Source organism: Diabrotica virgifera, chromosome 5, assembly GCF_917563875.1.
Source record: "Diabrotica virgifera virgifera chromosome 5, PGI_DIABVI_V3a".
Classification (NCBI taxonomy): domain Eukaryota; kingdom Metazoa; phylum Arthropoda; class Insecta; order Coleoptera; family Chrysomelidae; genus Diabrotica; species Diabrotica virgifera.
Genome location: NC_065447.1, coordinates 218,826,690 through 218,848,112, shown reverse-complemented (window position 1 = coordinate 218,848,112; position 21,423 = coordinate 218,826,690). Strand labels below are relative to the sequence as shown.

General features: G+C 32.4%; 1 protein-coding gene across 1 annotated transcript in view; it reads right to left on the bottom strand.

Annotated features, from left to right (window-relative positions):
* LOC126884667 (frizzled-2) overlaps nucleotides 1-20,425 on the bottom strand; it is a 404,908-nt gene extending 384,483 nt beyond the window's left edge. Inside the window, exon 1 of the mRNA XM_050650737.1 lies at nucleotides 20,403-20,425. The gene's annotated coding sequence lies outside the window, so the exon portion shown is untranslated. The remainder of the gene's footprint in view (nucleotides 1-20,402) is intronic.
* Between the last annotated feature and the right edge of the window lie 998 nt (nucleotides 20,426-21,423).

Here is a 21,423-nt window from a genome sequence, read left to right as displayed (position 1 = left end):
AGGTGACGTGATGCAAACTTGCACTTTTACCCTGGGGGTGGATGCTACCCCTTCTCGTGCGTGAAAATTATTTTATTAAAAATAATACCATAAGTCGATAGAGGGACAAATTCTAAGCCAAATTTGTTATATAACGTTATTAAATTAAATTATAAATGCTTTTTGAGTTATTAAATATCAAAGATATTAAGCAAAAACTTTAAGCTTTTACAAAAAAGTTATTATTGACCAAATTGAAGATAATAAAAAACTAAATACACCCCTTACTTAAAGAACTAAACTAATGTTAATTCAAAGTGAGTTTGGGTAATTGACTGTATATTATTTTCGACGAGTACTCAAATCTAAGTATTTAAAAACGATGCACTTTATAAAATATACCTGCTAAGCACTTGTCAAGTACTTCGTAATACCTTTCAAATGAGCTGCAGAAGAAGTTAATAGCTTCAAAATTAAGCAAGTTATGATGAAAATAAATGTGTTTGGAGGAGGAAGTACAACTACGAGGTAAACCACAGATATAAACATATATTTGGTGGTAAAGACCTAGTATCTCTTATAAGAATAGGAAGCCTAAGATGGGCAGGACATCTAGCAAGATGACAGCATAACAACCCTCCTAGAAGAATCCTTATGTCACAACTTGTGGGAAGTAGAAATAGGGGTAGGCCAAAACTGAGATGGAAGGATGGTGTAGATGGGGATGGGAGAAAAATAGGCGCAGCAAACTGGCAACGGTTGGCAATGGATAGGACTGACTGGCGTAATAGACTTGGGAAGTTCGAGGCTCTTTCATAGGGCTGTAGCACCATTGATGATGATGATGATGATGAAAATAAGAGAACCCTTTCGAATTTTTTAGGAAAAAGTGAAAAATAAAACATATCCCATTTCCACAAAAATTAAAAATGTATAGTAATTCTTACAAGAATTTCTTTATATTAGTATAAGTAAATATTCCAACAAGTTTGACCGGTTTAGAATGGATATTTTTGAAAAAAAAGTGTAATTTAAAAAAATCAGAATTTTTAAAATGATCGTAAGTTTAATTTTCTTTTGATAATAACTCTAAAAATACTCAATATACGTAAACAATGATATATAACCAAATTTTAGTTTTTTCCGTGTCAAATATTTTACATTTTTTACTAAATTGATTGTTGTAACGTTATTTTGTGTTTCTAATTCCTTCTAAGACTCAAGATTTTAGAACCCGTAAAATAACTTAAGTATCAATTAACCCCTAAAACTATACAAAACTTTAAAAAATATGGTTCTTTATTAAACTGTAGACCTCAAAAATTACCCTGGTAAATTTTGTATAATTTAAATAAGTTAACCAGGTTAAATTAAAAACATGGTTTTTCTACAAAAATGTTTTTGGTGACTTACGTTACTATGCCAAAGATGTACCGATATGCAAAGTGTTAGATTCATGATAGCTGAGACATTAAGTTTGGTTTTTGTTGTCAATTTATCATGCCTGTTTAGTTTGCTTCTCTTTTTTTTTTATATTCTTTTAAGATTTCTCCAATGGTCAATGGTACAATGTTAAAAAGACGGATGATATAAAAACTGACTAGCATATAGTTGGAATTGTAATGTATTTCTGCTAAGTTTTGCAAAAATTGCTGTGAGTTTTTTATAAAAGATGTTTTTAGTGCTAGAGGCGGTATTATATCTAGCAGGAACTTTGACAATCTGCTGCAAGGAGAACCCATACTGCTGCAAATTGGTCTGACTGTCTGACAGGTACATTTTCTTTTTGAATTTTTGGAACTCCCTATATGTTCTATGTTCCTATTTCTCCTGATATTGGCTTTTGTCTATAATTAAAGTTGCGTTGCCCTTGCTAGCAGGTAATATTATTTATCGCCAACCGTCACTAAAGTCATTCATTATTGTACTTATTTGACGCCATTTGCGGCAGTAAAGTAACACTTTATTGTACTGAAAGAAGAATTTTACTTTACCTGCCGCGATTAATCAAATTAACTGAGATTGAATGTAAGCGGTCATGGCAGTAATCGATTATTTATTTGAGTGAACTTAAAATTTATTTACTTTAATTATTAAAAATATTGTACAAAATTTACGTTATTATTAATTAAATTTATGTCAGAAAGTGAAATTCTGTAGTATTTTGCAATTATATTCATAAAACATAAATCAAAACTTTACAAATTTAGTAATTAGGTACTTATTCAATATTGATTACTTGAACAACTATCGATTAAACATCGAAATCGGCCATCATGCAAAAGCATTCTGTCATAGTCATTACTGTCATACAAAATTTTTATTTCGTCTAAAATTAATAAAATTCTTAAATCTTTTAAGTTTTGTATTAATGCAAATATATTATGAAATGATGTTTTTGTTAATTCGATTATACAGTATGTCCCTGTAAGTTGTATCCATATGGAAAACTTTTTTATTATTAATTTTACGAAAAAAAGTTATTCTTTATAAAAAGCTCTGCATGGTCCAAAACCTAAGATTTAACCATCAAATATCAAATTTTTTGAATATTATACGAGGTATGTCAAAAAGTTTGAATTTCACTCAAGTAGCTTTATTTTTCGTAATACAGTGGAACCCCGATAACTCGGCCCCCGATAACCCGGAAGTCCGGCTAACCCGGACCGATTTTCATCAGACAAACATTTCAACAATAAAAATGAATGTAATATAATATTTGAGAGATGATGTGTATTTGTGAAATTTGAACTATACGATAGTAAAAAATGACTCATGGCACGCGGCGGCAGAGCGACGTCCATTGTCTCGGATTATTGGAAACAACAGGCACCTGTATTCCTTTATTTATTTCAAACTGTCAGCATTGTTAAAAAAAAAGACTAAAAGACTCTTTAAAAAATTCTTTTTTAAACAATGGTCTTAGTCTCCATTGTTCTTAAATAACATAACATTGTTCCGATTGTGGCCGTATTGTGTGTAGTACAGTAGTATTCTTTGCTTCCGTTCTGTAATCGTAATTCAGATAGGTTTGTGTTTGCGTGTTTTTTTTTTGTCTACGCATGAGTTTTTTACCAAGGAATGGACAATAATCTATACTCTATACCAGTGGTTCCCAACCTTTTATGTCTGGCGACCCACCCTCTGATGTTTTTTCATATTCGCGGCCCATCCCTCACCCATGATGATATATATGTACGTTATTCAGCTACTGTAAGACCTACGCCGCGACCCACCTGAAATCCGCCCGCGACCCACTAGTGGGTCGCGACCCACCGGTTGGGAAACGCTGCTCTATACAACTATACGTAATTTAGATGTGTGCTGTGCATATATATTTTATGTTATTTCAATTATAACGGATTTTATCTGTAGGTATATCTAATTTTATTAATTTTTACCATATTCTCCGGCGCTAACCCGGATTTTCGATAACCCGGATCGGCCGCGGTCCCGATTATTCCGAGTTATCGAGGTTCCACTGTATTGGAAATTGCTATTATGAAAAGTTGTTTGGAATTAAAAACTATATTCTAATATGCAATTACATCATTCTAATTGAAAAAATTTTTTTTTTGAAAAATTATGGATAACTATCATTATTTTTTCAGTTATTTCAATTCTGATAACTCTTTTATTATTAATTTTACGAAAAAAAGTGATTCTTAATAAAAAGTTCTGGATGGTCTAAAACTTAAAATACAACCATCTTATATCAAATTTTATCAATTTTATACGAGGTATGTCAAAAAAGATAAATTTAGATCAAAAGTAAAGTACCTTTATAGTTCGGAATATTTCAGTTAGAAAGATGTAATTACATACTGAAACATAGTTTTTAATTCTAAATAACTTTTCATAGTAACAATTTTCGATATTGTGAAAAATAAAGGTATTTTACTCTTGAGCGAAATTCATATTTTTTGACATACCTCGTATAAAATTGATAAAATTTGACATAAGATGGTTGTATTATAGATATTAGACCATGCAGAACTTTTTATTAAGAATAACTTTTTTTCGTAAAATTAATAGTAAAAGAGTTATCTGAATTAAAATAACTGAAAATAATGTTAGTTATCCATAATTTTTCAAAAAAAAATTTTCAATTAGAAGGATGTAATTGCATACTAGAATACAGTTTTTAATTCCAAACAACTTTTCATAATAGCAATTTTCAATATTGTGAAAAATAAAGCTACTTTACTCTTGAGTGAAATTCAAACTTTTTGACATACCTCGTATAATATTCAAAAATTTTGATATTTGATGGTTAAATCTTAAGTTTTGGACCATGCAGAGCTTTTTATAAAGAATAACTTTTTTTCGTAAAATTAATAATAAAAAAGTTTTCCATATGGATACAACTTACAGGGACATACTGTATATAGGACGGTGACAGATAGTAATGAGAATTTGTTAGCAAATATAGGTATGTTTATTTAGATTTTCTACTATTCATCAAGGGTAAAGCAACTGCGCTACGGAAGGCTACACTTCATAAACAACAACGTAACATTAACGGTATTTTTAAATGTTGGTATTTTATTTTTAAGTGTTAAAATTGGTTTATTATTTAAGTAAAAATACGATGAAACTGTTTAAAATATATTTATTTCGTTGAAATTATAATAATAGAAGTATAACGTCTTACGTACCTAACAAGTACACACACATTTTTTTTTTCATTAGGATTAATTAAGTAAGTGTTAATGTTTTTTATGATTGGCGATAAAATTTTGTATGCACCACGTCAGTAAAGACTCTTTATCGAACTCGTCTGTTATTCGCCTCGCTCGCTAACGCTCGCTTTGCTCATAATATCAGACTCGTTCGATAAAGAGTAACTTTACTGACTTGGTACATAAATAACTATTTTTTCATTTGTCTAATAATTTTTAAAGCGATCTTTTTTGAGAACGATTTACGTAGTGGAAATCGAAACAACGTTAAACAAAAATGAAATTTTCATTGCACCCAATAATTGTTGTGGCTTAGTCCCATATAAACATAATATTTATTAAAAAAAAACTAATAGTTTAAGAATTACCAAAAGCTAATCTTCATAATAAATTAAAAGAGTCATTGTCCTTAATTTTTATATTAATTCTGTTTTATTTTTGAACTCTAGAAATTAAGAAGACGAACCATTAATCATTATCATCGATCCTAAATCACAATATTGCCTAATGGCGTTACGGTGTAACGCCCTATAGCAATTTATTTTTCCAAAAGAAGGTCAGAACAGAATAACAACATACTTTTAGAAATCAAAATGCGCACGGCCATATTTCACGGTAAAGAAGATCATAAAGTTACTTTACCATCGTTAAATCATTTATTTGGTGATGTGTTTATAAAGATGTCAGAGGACAATGAGGCGAAGTATAAATCACGGGACGAGGATGGTCATAAATTTCAAGATTTGCCTGATTTGGAGCTTAACAATGAAATATTTTAGGAGGAAAAGAACGACTTTTGTTCATTTTTAAATGCAGAGCAGCTTGTGTATAATATCTTAAGCAATTTAGTGCCATTATTAAAAAACGTTTTTGTTAAAACAGAAATGGATACCAAGGAAAGGTGACTTTAAAGTAATAAACAGGTGTCTATTTAGTAATTTTACACAATAGTTTGTAGTCAATTGATAGTGTATATCAATTAACAAAACGATAAAAACTGAAAAATATTTAGAATAGAATAATTTGAGTAAATATATGTTTTCAAATATTATGCAATTCTTATAATTTTCTTAACTAATCTTTCATTACTTTATCGAAAGTTTTGGCTTCTTCTTAACGTGCATTGTGCCTTATTATTAGAATCCTACGTTGGCGATCACATTGCAAATGCTTCTCAATCTTATACAACATGGAATAATTATTGTTATTAAGAAACTCTTTCTTCATACACTTCTCCGGCCCTGTATTTTACCTTCAAGGATCAGTTGTAGTATTCTGTATCCATTTCCTCTCACTATATATCCCAGATACTACATTTTCCTGTGTTTAACGGTCCTCAGCCAGCAGTTGTCTGTCTTTGTTGACCCTCCTTAGTACTTCTTCATTAGTTTTTCTTGCTGTCCAAGGTATCTTCAGCATCCATCCACGAATCCACTTTCCCAATACTTTAATGCTTGTTCATGTTTGAGGCTTTTAGTGCCCACACTTCTGTACAATACAAAAAATACAGACCAAATATAGCACTTAAACCTTAATCATTTCTTGTCTTAGTTCTAAATTGAGATGATTATTGCAAAGAAATGTTCATTTTCATAAAAGTTGTTTTAGTCATTGCTATTCTTTCTATGTCTGAATTTAGTTGGTCCGTTTATTATGACAGTTCCCAAATAATGTATAGAACATCGCACACATCTTATGGAAAATATAATATCACTCAAATTCAATAAAATTTATACGAACAGATTCGTTTTAAATTAACGGTCAAATCTTATCATGGCGCCAACTCCATATTTTCAATAATAAGAGCAGAAATTGATATAAATAAATCTGAAATCAAATGGATACGTACATAAGTTAGAGAGAGAAAAAATATTTTATAATACCCAAATTGTCGGTACTCCATAAATCAGCGGATTAGTTTCACTAATCCGCTTAGGCCCAGCGGGGTTTAAGCTCTTTTGAATAGCACCCAGAGCAATAGTGATTGTAACTGACAGTTTTAGTGACTCCAAAAATGTGATTTCGATAAACTTTAATTGCAATTTGCGCCGTAATTAATCATAATTAAGAGTTGGCGCAATGATAAGATTTGACCGTTAATCTATTCGTATAAATTTTATTGAATTTGAGTGACATATTTTCCATAAGATGTGTGCGATGTCCTTTGTGAATTTTTCCTTTTTGGACTTCATTTAATTGAAGCTCTTCATCTGAATGTGGGTTACGGCTAAAGACCAAAAAAGACTTTTGACCACCAAATTTGATTTACATATCTCAACTGGTTTTAAAGCAACAATCCCAAACATCCCGTTCAACGAAGTCCGCAAACGAAGCGTTTGCGGACATATGACTATAAAGCAAACTGTCAGTATTTTCTCATGTAAAATTACCCCTTAAAGTTTGTCGCACTTATTTAGAAACACCCTGTACTGATGACGAACATGGCCAGTTGTTAAAATATCTAACTTTTTTATTATCCAATATAAGCGAATGAATCTAGAAACATAATGTTAAGAAAACCTAAGGTTATAGTTGGGTTTTAATTTCAGTATTCTATAAATGCTAGAATAGTCCACATAGTCTAGTAAAATAAAATTACACTACATGTAAATCAAAATGTAAATTCGTACAGGTTGAAACAAATTTTATATCAAAATTTAGGTGGGTACAAAAGATATTTTCAAGAAAGTATCCAAATCATACAAGGGGATCATTGTTTAAATAATTAAAAAGGGGTCATTTTTGCAAAAAACTTACTTTTTTAACTGCTGAGGTCATTCAATTACTAATGAAGGTGTATAGGATTGTTTTCTGCAAAGTTGAAGGGTAAATTTTGCACATAAGACTTACAAAATTAAATTTGACCCCCTATTTATTTAAATAATTATACATAAAACTTTAAAAACACATTTGTAAAAAATTATTTTTAGCGTTTTAAATAAGCACTATAAAAATCTTATTTTACAGGAGAAGTTGCGCTATGTTATCAGTATTAATAAAAAAAAATTGGTCCAAAAATATTTAATATTTTTTGAGATATTGAATTTGTTTATTAAATGTTACTCTATTTTCAATTGCAAAAACGCGGTTGTTGCCAAAGAAGTAGTCACCTGTATTAAATCTTATTATTTTTATTTTTTTGTATATTTTCGATAAATTTATTGATAAATTCAAATTTGTTTATAATTTGTTTTTTTAATAACGTCGCGGGGATTAAACATTTTGAAATACCGTTTCGATAATTGGACTCCTGGGAATTTTTCACTAATTAAAAAATTTTTTGTCTTTTTTTCCTCTTCTTTTTTTTTTCTTGGAGTTAAATTACTACGGGCCCTTTTAGGGTTAAGTTTCATTAAGAATGACGAATCTCTAAGTTGTAGATTCTAGACCTAAAAATATTAAGATCGGTCTAAAATCACTTAAATAAAATGTGGCTACTTACTGAGTTACAGGGTGTTTTATTTAAAAATTTAAAAATTATTTTTACCAAGTACCTATGTACTTTCAAACTATTTGACGTATCCTTATCATACTTGGCAGAAAGTGTGGGTACTATACCGTCTACTAAATTGTGATAAACAAAAGTTTCTAGCTACTACCAGAAGCGTACGACAGGGGATAGTTAATGGTTGACCCTTCCCAAATTCTACGCTACTGAGGGAATTACTATTTTAGCGAAATTTTTCGATTCTCTAATACTTTCTATGTAAATAATATACTCTTTACTGGTAACGATTAAGTCATTAGTTTTCGAGATATTGGACGTTAAAAATTAAACGGCATAGTTATTTTGATTTATTCATTCATTCATTTTAAACTTCCAATATCTCTCAAACTGATGACTTTATCGACTTTATCGATACCAATAAAGTTATTTACATACAAAGTATTGGAGAATCGAAAAATTTCGCTAAAATAGTAATTCACGCAGTGGCGTAGAATTTGGGAAGGGTCAATCATTCACTATCCCCTGTCGTACGCCTCTGGCACTAGCTAGAAACGTTTATTAATCACAATTTAGTAGGGTCTATAATAGCTACACTTTCTGCCAAGTATGATAAGGATACGTCAAATAGTTTTAAAGTACTTGGTAAAAATAATTTTTAAATTTTTAAATAAAACACCCTGTAACTCAGTAAGTAGCCACATTTTATTTAAGAGATTTTAGTTAAATCTTAATATTTTTAGGTCTAGAATCTACAACTCAGAGATTCGACATTAATAAAATTTAACCCTAAAAGGGCCAGTAATAATATAACTCCAAGAAAAAAAGAAGAAGAAAAAACGATAAAAAAATTTTGTTAATTAGTAAAAAATTCCTAGGAACCCAATTACCGAAACGGCATTTCAAAATACTTAATCCCCGCGACGTTATTAAAAAAAACAAATTATAAACAAATTTGAATAATTTTCAAATGCCATTATAGGGGGGAAAATAATGAGATCTTAAGCAGGTGAATATATCTTTGGCAACAACCGCGTTTTTGTAATTGAAAATATAGTAACATTTAATAAACAAATTCAATATCTCAAAAAATATTAAATATTTTTTGACCAATTTTTTTTGCTTAATACTGGTAACATAGCGCAACTTAGCCTGTAAAAAAATATATTTTATAGTGCTTATTTAAAACGCTAAAAATATTTTTTTGCAAATTTGTTTTTAAAGTTTTATATACAATTATTTAAATAAATAGGGGGTCAAACTTAATTTAGTAAGTCTTATGTGAAAGATTTTCTCTTCAGCTTTGCAGAAAAAAATCCCATAGACCTTCATCGGTAAGTGGATTACCTCAGCAGTTAAAAAAGTATTTTTTTTGCAAAAATGACCCCTTTTTAATTATTTAAACAATGATCCCCTTGTATGATTTGGATACTTTCTCGAAAATATCTTTTGTACCCACCTAAGCTTTGATATAAAATTTGTTTTAACCTGTACGAATTTATATTTTGTCTTTTTTTTATTTTATTAGGCTAACACGGTGATGCGAATTTTGAGAAACAAACACAGTTTGATTCATACACCCGGTATACAATGACAGTTTACCTGTCTAGCAACAATATTATTACAGCGATATTGTTAATGAAAAAGGCTATAACGTGGTAAACAAATCACTTAATCGGATAACAGGTTTAGGAAATTCGAGACATCAAAAATGACCAAATTTTTAAGTGAATCGATTTTTTACACCTGAGTGTAGTTGGTATATTATAGGACGCTTATTTTTAAACCTAAATTGATATGGGTATCAGACATTTTCTTTTTCTAATCCATTTTCAAAAGAAGTTTTTTCTTAAAATAATTTTGACGTTAATTCTAACAAACATATTAAATAAAGTCGCTACATTTTTTCAGCCCCGAAGTTTTTTCAGCTATACTAATAAAAACACACATAGCATCTTAGTACCACGTAGTAGTTATATTGCAAAATATACCATGAATCTGGTTTACCAGTAGATGACATATAAGTTTACCGACACCATAAATATCGTAAACCAAAGACCTAGATTTAATTGTTGCCACTGCGGTAATCCAATAAAGAGATTTCACTTTTGTTCTACCGCAGGCAGATTTTACATTTGTGTCGGAGTTTACTTTGTACATACTCCCTGATTAACGTCTTAATACACCGTCCCGACGTTTATTTAATTGCATCGGTTTAATTTCTCTCGGGGATAGATAGATAGATTTAAAGACGTGGTCTTTTGGCCTATTTCACTGAGGCCTTTTCAGATCTATTGTGCTCCTTTAATCCTAGATTACATTTTTTAGCCTTTAAAAGGTCTAATAGCTTCGAAACTGAACCTTCTATATAGCTATTTGCCGGTGGATTTTCTTCTCCTAATGCAAAAAACCGCACATTTGCCAGAATGTCACGCTGACACAGAATGTGCTCTGCTGTTTTTTCTTTCAGGTGATAGAATCTTCACAGGTCATCATCTGACAATCTCATCAGTTTCAAGTGCCTATTCAGCTTACAGTGGCCGGTTAGCAGACCTACTATGGTTCTGACTGTTTTCCTGTCTTTGCTTATTAGGTCTGCTTCAAATTTTGGCGAATGTTCTGTAATGAACTGTTTCGCCTGTCTTTGTCCTGGTAAATTTCTCCACCATCCCAAAGATTTTTGACCTACCCACCCTATTGTAGCTGTTCTTGTAATTGCCTTTGCAACGCCACAGAAGGGTGACGATCCAACCAATGGCATTGATGAGTCTTGTTTGGCCATTTCATCTGCTTTTTCATTGCCCTTAGGACCCTCTTGACCAGGTACCCAGGTTACTGTGACCTTGCTACGGTCTCCTAGTTTATTAAGAGCGCTGCTTGACTATCTGTGAAGATGGCAACAGAGCGGAACGTTCTTTCCTGCCTTTCGATTTCTTCCACGCAGAACACGATAAACTGTCGTTATTTCCGCCTGGAAAACTGTGACATCCTTAGATAGACTTACCGGGAAATGTATCTCTTGATTTGTCTCTACTATGCCGACTCCCACACCTTCCGATATTTTTGAGATTTTGTGCCATCAGTGTACCAGGTGGCCAGGAGCACAGGAAACATAGGCAGAGTTAAAAACACAAACAAAAATGCTAGGTCTGGAAATTAACACAGAAAAACAAAAATAATGACTCAGACGAGAAGAAATATACTTCCACAAAACATTATACATGAAGGTGAGATTGAAACGGTTGGAAAGTTTACATACCTGGGAGTAGAAATATATGCCGACGGATCAGAAGATGGAGAAATACGGAAGAGAATAACGCAGGCAAACAGCTTATTTTGCCCTCTCCCATATATTTCGGTCTAAAAGTGTCCACCAAAATACAAAGATGAGAATCTATAAAACTTTAATTCGACCAATAACATACTATGGCAGTGAAGCCTGGGTCCTGAAAGAAACATCCAAAAACAAACTCGCCACATTCGAAAGGAAAGTACTGAGGAGAATACTAGGACCTGTGAGGGAAAATGGAATCTTCAGAAGTCGATACAACAACGAACTTTATCAAATTTATAAGGAAGCACACCTGTCAAACTTTATTAGAATACAAAGATTGCAATCGGCTGGACATGTGATAAAAATGGGAGAGGATAGGCTACCAAAAAGAGCACTGAATGCTAGAATGCAGGGAAAGAGACCGGTTGGAAATCCAAGAAAGCGCTGGGAAGACACAGTCAACAGCGACGCACAAGCCCTTTTAGGAGTCCGTGTATGGAGAAGAGTAGCCACAGACAAGCAAGGGTGGAGGCAAAAAATAAAGGAGGCCAAGGCTCAATTTGGGCTGTAGTGCCGTAGAAGAGGAAGAAGAAGTGTACCAGGTGGCAGCAGCTTGTATGAGTACACCTTCATTCCAGTCTTCTTTGTCTGGTATACTAACTGTGAACTTATTGTCAGCTATATCTCGTAGCTGTTGCATCGTTAGGTTGCCTCATCACAATATCTACTTTTAGCTTTTCGATTAGCTTTCTCTTGTCAGTACCATGCACTTAGTTTACTATGAGCTGACTATGTATTAACCTATGCATCACTGATCTGGCTTCGCCCTATATAAAGATATGAAGTGTGGTAGATTCAGCAGGACTTCCAACGCTGCTGTAGGAGTTGTTTTTATGGCCCCCATAATACATAGGCATGCCAGCTTTTGTGTATTACCTAGCAGCCTTATTGCTCCTTCTTGCTGCGTCTTTGTCCACCACGTCACCGACCCATAGGTTATCATTGGTCTAATAACCCTTGTGAATAACCATAAAGTCATTTTGCTCGATAAAAAACGAAACAACAAACATATTACATGTATTCGATATTTTTTTTGTCGCTCTGAAGCTTACACCAATTCTTATAAAAACAAAGATAGTATCTTATAACCACGTAGTATATTGCAAAATATACCATAAATCTAGTTTACCAGTTAGTAGATGACATATCGCTACTTCAATACAAAAGGGCCACAAATCAAAATCACAGTTTTTACAGAGGAGCTACTCAAAGTTTTGACATTTATTTTTGGTTCATTTTTCTTTTATTTTTTATCATTTATATGCAAGTAATATATTATTAGAAAGGTAAATTTAAACTATATTTGATATTGTATTTAGATACAGCGTAAGTATTTTCCTGAAAGAGATATTAGCAGATATGGCCCTTTTGTATAAAAAAAATTTCTTATGTCATGATAGGAACTGGAAATAAACGGACACATACCAAAAAACAAACATTTTAATCAATGTTTTTGTGACTAATTAATGTAGATTTTGAGTAAAATTATTACAAAAAAGTCTTATCTTATCAAAAAAAAAATATTACAATGTCAGTCTACAAAAATAACAAAAGTTAATTCCAAAACTACTTAAAACTAATTCTTTACTTAAAACTAGTAAAACTAATTTCTATATTATAGCTGTTATATTCCCTATTATAGCTGTTAGTGATAGTTATATATTTTTTTTTTGGAGATAAAAATGTGATTACACTTCACTATGATATTAAAAAACCTAAACGAAATTAAAATAAAAATACAATCAATCCCATTAAAAATAACTTGATACGGGAAATGACTCAAAGGACATTTTTCGTTTACCTACTGTAAATTTAAGTAAATTATTCATTGAGTAAAAATGCCTACTTCTTATGAACTATAACTAATTTGAAGAATAGCAATATACAGATTTAGATAAGGCATGTCCAAATTAGTCAAAATAAAATGCGGTAGGCGGTACGCTCTCAATTAAAATTGACAATAAACACGTTGTGTAATTATGATATTCAAACTTTGGAATTACCTATATTAAAATAAGACGATTGAAAACAATATACAGTGGACTGGACTCTCTATAACGAACACGGATATTACGAGGTTTCGTTTATACCGAGGTACATTAGGTGTCCCATGAAATTCCTATTGAACTAGAATCCTCTATAACGAGGCATATTTGGTTATAACAAGGAAAATAATCTATATAGAATCTCTATACATATAAATAGTTCTAAGCATAAAATAGTTCTAAGAATAAAAAAAAAACACGATTCCCTTCACACTGCTTCAAAATGCACTAACGCTTTGTATAATACCAAAATACTGAAAATTCTACAAAATTCAATTCATATTGTCAATGGTTCCGGACTGCAAGTTATTAGAAAATAAATCTCATTTTACAATGTCTTAACACTCGCTGGATAATAAAAAAAAGGTATCAATGTTTTACAGCTGTTTAGTGTCTCCAATAAAAACAGTTTTTAACAATTCAACAAAATTCAATCTATCAATTATTGTCAACGGTTCCTAAGGTAAGTTATTAGATATACCTAATAAAAAAATCTGGGCCTCGGAGGTAAACTTCATAGAGTTACTGTTCAGCAATGTATTTTTACCAGATTTATTTATGACTAACGGATGTAATAAACCTTACTCAACAATAATAATAAACCATAGAGAGACAAAAAAAGTGCGGAAATGAAATTTTTATTATTAAATGTGTAAGAGGTAAAAAAATTTGACCAATGTTTATATTTTTTTTACTAAATGGGTATTTGTAATAATTTCACTGGTAATAATCAAACAAAATGTTTTAATCAGTTTACTACATTATAAAATATACAGGGTAAATAAAAAAAATTAAACTTTTAGTAGTAATGGGTTAATGGTCGCTCGTGTCAGAGTCAAGCGTGTACAAAATTGCCAATAAGGCACGCTCTCGTATCAGAGCAGAGCGTGTACATTAAGGGGTTAATAAACTACATAAGAGGCAACAAAACAATTTCAATATTATTGTTGTCTGATATAACGAGATCCGCTTATAACGAGGGTCTTGGTCCATCATTTCAGTTCTCGTTATAGAGAGAGTCTACTGTACAAGTAAATAAAAACAACGGCATTTTACTTTATAATAATAACATTTGACTGTCATAAAAAATGCAAAACAGTCGTGTCCCAATATATGGCCCTTTTGTTGAATGATATACTAACTACGAGAATATAAGCAAAATGAACGTATTCTGTAATACATCCTTTTTGATTGAGAAATAAAAATATATATTATGCGAATATTTTGTATAAAATGGCCGTATTTCGTTACACATCTCTTTTGTTTAAGAAATAATAATGTACTTGCGTGAATCTTCTGTGCAAAACGGACGTATTTCGGAATGTGGCACTTTCGTTTATAAAAACGGTAACAACGACGAAATGTGGCTGTTTAGCACAAAGGAAACGTGCGTTCACTTCGACTGCCAGGACACAACTAAAAAAGTGGCGGTTTTGTCCATATTTTTTCTTTCAAACACAAAAATGCAAAAAGGCCGCAAGTGTCATTTCGATATTAAAAAACGAAAAATACATGGGGGTTTCAGTGGTATATAAAAATATGACTGCTTAAGGTTAGATTTTTTGAATAAACGCGATTTTCGTATTTTTTGATTTGTGGCCCTTTTGTACTGAAGTAGCGATATGTTTACCCACAAATACCGACACCATAAATATTTGTATCGTAAACCAAAGACCTAGATTTAATTGTTGCCGCTGCGCTAATCCAATAAAGAGATTTTACTTTTGTTCTACCGCAGGCGGATTTTACGTTTGTGTCGGAGTTTACTTTGTAAATACTCCCTGATTAACGTCTTAATACACCGTCCCGACGTTTATTTAATTGCATCGGTTTAATTTCTCTGGGGGGATTAAATCAAATTTTATTTATTTATACTGAAGATCAAATTCCGATGATAAACCGAGTTCGGTCATAAAGTTTATGATTTATTTATTTGGAAGATTCGGATCTTTTATTTCAATCGCGCCGGATATTATCCAGTGTAAAATGATAATAAAAAGTGTTTATAGCATGTGTACGATTGTATTAATAACATGTGTTTTATAGTTGTGATGTGACCGTAAAAGTATTAAATTTGTGGTTGGCGTTATTATATTGTGACTTGTGACGTGTAATAGACTCAGAATTCGGCTAGAAATTTTAAACTGAAAATAACAAAATTCAGTTTGGCAACACTGAGTAAAGACCAAATCTTCTCGGATATGAACAGGACCGTCATTTAGTCCAGACAAATTAATATATTTTTTTACCAACAAAAATGAGATATTTTTACCAGATTGATAATGTTTCAAATATGATGTGCAGAACAATTTTGAATTCGGTTCCGCTAACGAACTTGCTTTTTTTCTTCTTAAAAGTAGAAAAAAGTTAAATTTCTCTTGCTCAATATTTATCGTCTAATAAAATTTAACTGTACTAATATGCAAGTGTTTACTGTAAGTTCTAAAATGACTGATTAACAATGATTAATGCGATGTTAAAATACCGGCAAGCGCTTATCTTTAAAGGGACTACTCGAATTTCTTAAACATTTATACCAAACATTGATACCGCCACTTTTTTGCGCATTATGGCCGAATTACGTTTCTACTATGACCATTTTTAAACAGTCTTTTTAAACAAATACCTTCTTTATAATTTGAAAAATAATTGAACATTTTTGCGGGATCTGGAATTATTTCATAGAGACACTACGACTACATCCATGCAGACATTATGAAAGTTCTATTATATGAAGCAAGAAACTGGACTCTAATAGAATAACGTAGAAATGTTGATGAATTTTGCCATCATCAAACGTACACACCAGGGGCACACCAACGGTAGCTATGGAGACCCTATATACTGGATCTCCTTCCTTAAAATATAATTGGGGAGGCCAGGATGGGATATCATAGAATTCGAGAAAACCTGGGTAACGTACTGATTAGACAGGGACAGGAGAGAGGACACAGTAACATCATAAATGAAATTGGGGATACGGAACGGATGATGATTTCTAGCCAGATATAGGGCTAACTAAAGTACTTTTCCAAATGAACATCAGCTCACGAGAGGAATAGGACAGAGGAAACTCTCAAGTAAGACTGCTGGGTTATACCTGGGAGACAGACGGGTCTAAAACTGCAGAAGGGCCGGACGCAGGAATATTTGTTAGTGGTAGAAATTTCAATATTTCTATTCCACTAGGAGAATATCTCCTGACTCTCAGAGACAGGGTTAGAAACGAGGAAATTAGAAGAAGGACCGGCGTCACAGATGTCATATAACGAATAGCACGGCTGAAGTGGAATTGGGTGGGCCATGTAGCCAGAATGAAGGACAGGAGGTGGACCCAAAGGGTTACAGTGTGGAGATCACGAGCAGATAGAACAAGTAGAGGTAGACCACCTATACGATGGACAGATGGTGTTACAAGTGTTGCTGGGTTGCTAGGAGAATATATGTACACCTACATTTTAGGCAGACATTTTTGTAATCTTGCAGTGTGCAATGTACCAAAAATAAGAAAACTTCTGTTGGAGTGAAAGTAAAATGCAAGATGTACTCCAACAGAAGTAAGGAAAAAATGAGTACTACTTATTACTCAATAGTTGTGTCTATATTGAAAATAGAAATGAAGGGGCTTCAGCAGTGAAGCCGAAGTCGGAAAAAATAAAAAATACTACTTTGCAGTAGTACTGAAGAAAGGGGGATTAGAAGGGATAGAAGTAGAAGTGGGAAGAGACAGAGGCAAACTGAATAGAGTTGGCTAGGAAGAGATGCAAGAAAACCACTTGACACTCAAGGATGGATACGGCTCGTTTGCATGCCTGTCGAAGAACAGTAGTTCTATGTAGATAGTAATGATGACTAAAAGATGACTAATAAAATAATAATAATGTACTGAAGAGGAATGAAGATGAATAATTTCTAAAGACGAACAAGATAAATAAATCTAACAAATCATGGGCGCCATGAAAATGATCTTCGATCATTTTCCCAGGTATCTTATACTGCTGTCAAATATTAAATATATCAAACCTGTAATAATGAACATAAAGGAGTAATAAAATAATTGATATACAAAATAAGTAAATATATATTAAAATAACTACTAGATCTTGGACAATCTCTGAGTTACAAAAAGTGCATATTATGTGACTCTAAAATGACATAAGTTATACAAAAAGTTATATTTGAGATAATAATAATGTTACCTGTTACAAAACTTAAAGGTATAAGTACCTCTTACTAACATATAGGGTACAACTCACATGAGTCTTCTACCAAATGGTTATAGTACGCCTGCTACGTACCACTAAATGAAACTGACAAAGATGAAAATACTACAAATAAATAGGCCCAAGCCTCACTAAGAGAAAATACCATAATGAATAAATAAAGTTAAATATACAAATGAATAAAGTGATAGTAATGAAGTAATTAATACCGAAACGATGACCTAAATTAACCGAGAAAATGCAATGAAATAAAGTAACGACGAATTAACCGAACAATCGAAATAAAGCGAATAACAAGAAAATATTTGGGAAACAATAAGTAATATTACAAAATAAATTTACCCGAATTACATAAACCAGTATCAAAGCAATAATAAAGTATTAAAACCCTAATTTTCTCTAGGCTTATTCCTGTGCACAAGAAGTTACCGTAGATACAAAGTTTGGGAACCAAATACAATAATATACAAATATGTCATATTAAAAAAAAACCAGAGGTAAACTAAATCTGGAAAAAAAATTAATTAACATGGTGCATTAAATCAAATGTCTAAAATATAAAAACCAAAAGTTACTTAATGCACAACACTAAATGTTCCCAAACGACTCCTAAAGAGGCTGCTGCTGCATCCTCAGAAATGAGCATCAGGATGATGCGCCCCCATGCCCTCCGTAGGCCCAGGTGGCAGGACGAAAAGGAGCTGGAATGCTCCCAAAAAGCTTGTTCCCAAAACCCCAATAGTGACTTGGCTGTGGTCGTGGCTGGAATCGACGCCTTCCAGGTGGTTGAAGGATTTACATGGTAGGTTCTAATATTTCTCCCCAAATGGCTAAAAAACATTCCCAGTTTTAGTTTATTTTTTTCACTCGAGCATGTGTGAATAAAAAAACAACAGAAGAAGTAATGAAGAAGAGGTTTTTAGAATGAACAGCAATAAAAAACATCAATTAGCAAGGCTTATCAGATGTAAGAAGATACTGTGTGTGACCTTGATGTAGTATTTAAATACAGAATATGATATTGAGAACAAAATATTATAGGATAATTATATTGCCAGTGTGATATGAGCATAGCATTATATTTTTTTATTCACAATTTATGAAATATTGGGTGTGGACTAACTTTAAACTTTACTACCCCAAAAAATTACGACTATGAGAATTTTCTCCGAACACATATTACATACATTGGAGTGATTAAGAGAAACCAAATTAAGAAAGAATATTTTAAAAGAAAATTTATGTAATATCCCCTAACCTTTATACGTCAAAAAGTTATTTACCGGATAGGTCAGTTGTTCATTTACTGTCCCTCTAGAAACTCTGGATGGATTCTGGGAAAACCACGGGATACCATTTTTACTTCAGTGGGACTGCATTTTTTTTCTCCGAATAGAATGGCTTAAGAAATGAAACCTTCCGCCATTATGGAACCAAGTTCGTCGACCGAATCCTAGCACACTTCACAGCCAAGTAACGGAAAACGGAAGATCGCTTTGTCAAATTTTCAGAACGATCAGAACGTCAACGACCACGGAACACGAATTAAATTCACCAACAGAGGCGTAGAATGTTCCGTATAGAATGTGACGTCACGTAAATATTTAATTACGACAAAATTAGAGGATTTAATTGCGCGATCACGAGAAAATAATTAAAAAAAAATAATTAAAGCGCCAAAAATGATATTATAACGGGTGGACCGTTACAGCAAGAGAAACTAATATGAGGCTTTCCAACTGAAACGGATCAATATATGCACACATAGCTAAGCAGCCATGGAGGCATAAGCCCTAAGGTGGACTCTTGGCTAGTGTGGGAATGCCTAGAGATACTCAACAGACTTCACCGGGGAATACCTACAGGCGCGGATACAGAGGGGGTCAACGGGTCCGTGGACCCCCCTGTTGTATTTAGTTTATAAGTATTTTTTTTATTATTTATTATTTTTTTCTGTCAACCAGAGCTCAATTCTTTTGATACCGTAGGTATCTGAGATGACTGAATTTTATCCTTAGAGTAAGCGTGAGTCGTATGGCTAAATCTGGAGAATAAAATATTTGCGGTACATCTGACCCCCCTATTATGAATTTCTAGATCCGCGCCTGAATACCTACATATACGGCAATGAAAGAGCTGATACACTTCAGGGGAAATGTTTAAGGAAACCTTAATTAAGACAACAGAAGTATTATTGTAATCGTGAGCCGTGAACAATATTACATATTATACCAAGGATAGTTTAGTCCGAGCTAATTGCAGTAAAGACCTTCAAAATGACAAGCTGGAATACTTAGGCGACATTGAGTAACTCCCTGAAAAATATGAACTTATGGGTCTGATCATTCAGGGAACGATCCCAGGTAAACGTAGTCTTGGTTGAAGAAGACCATCATGGCTGAGAAATCTAAGATAGTGGTACGGAAAATTGAATACATCCTTATGTAGAGATGCCGACAAAGTCACGATAGCAAAAATGGTAGCTATCATGATATCCAATGCTGATAGTAATGAATAATGAAGACAAAAGAAAACCTATTGCTACACCAAAATTCTGTTTACAAGAAAATTGCAAATGTTAAATGTAATTATTTATTCATGAGATAAACAGAAAAATCAAAATGCGACTCTATAGTTTCCTTTGAATGTCTAAAAACTATTTGATATTAATGATATATTTAATTACTTACCTACCTGTAATTGTTTGATCCTAATAATATATACTGTAGAAAATCTGAAAATAAAGAAAGACTGTTAGAAAATTGATTAAATAAATAAATAAATATATAAATAAATATCTGGGTAAATAAAAATAAAAACATACATAATTATTAAATAATCATTTCGTTGTAAAACAAAACAAGAGCCGTCTTACAAATCAGTTTGTTCAGAGAGCATCGTAAGCACCCTCACCGGTTTCAAGCCTTATTACGTTATCACCAGAGGATGCATATATGATTATCTCTGAGCAAACTAAAATTTGGGCTGCCAGTATCAATTCACAACGAAATAACATGATGGTACGGATATCGTGGCGACATCTGCTTAAAACAAGCGAAAATTTTGCGTTTAATATAATTAAAATAATAAACCAATACAGAAGTAAAAACTTCGAGATGTATTCTGGTATAAAATCGTTTATTTAAAACTATAAAATGTCATCGATTGCAGAACGTTTTCGTTCTAAACAGAACATCTTCAGTGCATCCTGCCGAGTATTTTGAAACTAGCACACTGTAAATAGTGTTAACATCATCATATATGGTTTACATAATGTAATATGTTAAAATGTTATGACTACAAGTCGATGTTAATGGATAAAGTGGAACACATGCTAAAAGGGTGCCATGGTTCCCTGCTCGAAGAGCTAGGTACTTGCCAATTCAATGGGCACAGACCAACAAGACAGTTGGTCTGTGCCCATTGAATTGGCAAGTACCTAGCATCTTCGAGCAGGGAACCATGGCACCCTTTTAGCATGTGTTCCACTTTATCCATTAACATCGACTTGTAGTCATAACATTTTAACATATTACATTATGTAAACCATATATGATGATGTTAACACTATTTACAGTGTGCTAGTTTCAAAATACTCGGCAGGATGCACTGAAGATGTTCTGTTTAGAACGAAAACGTTCTGCAATCGATGACATTTTATAGTTTTAAATAAACGATTTTATACCAGAATACATCTCGAAGTTTTTACTTCTGT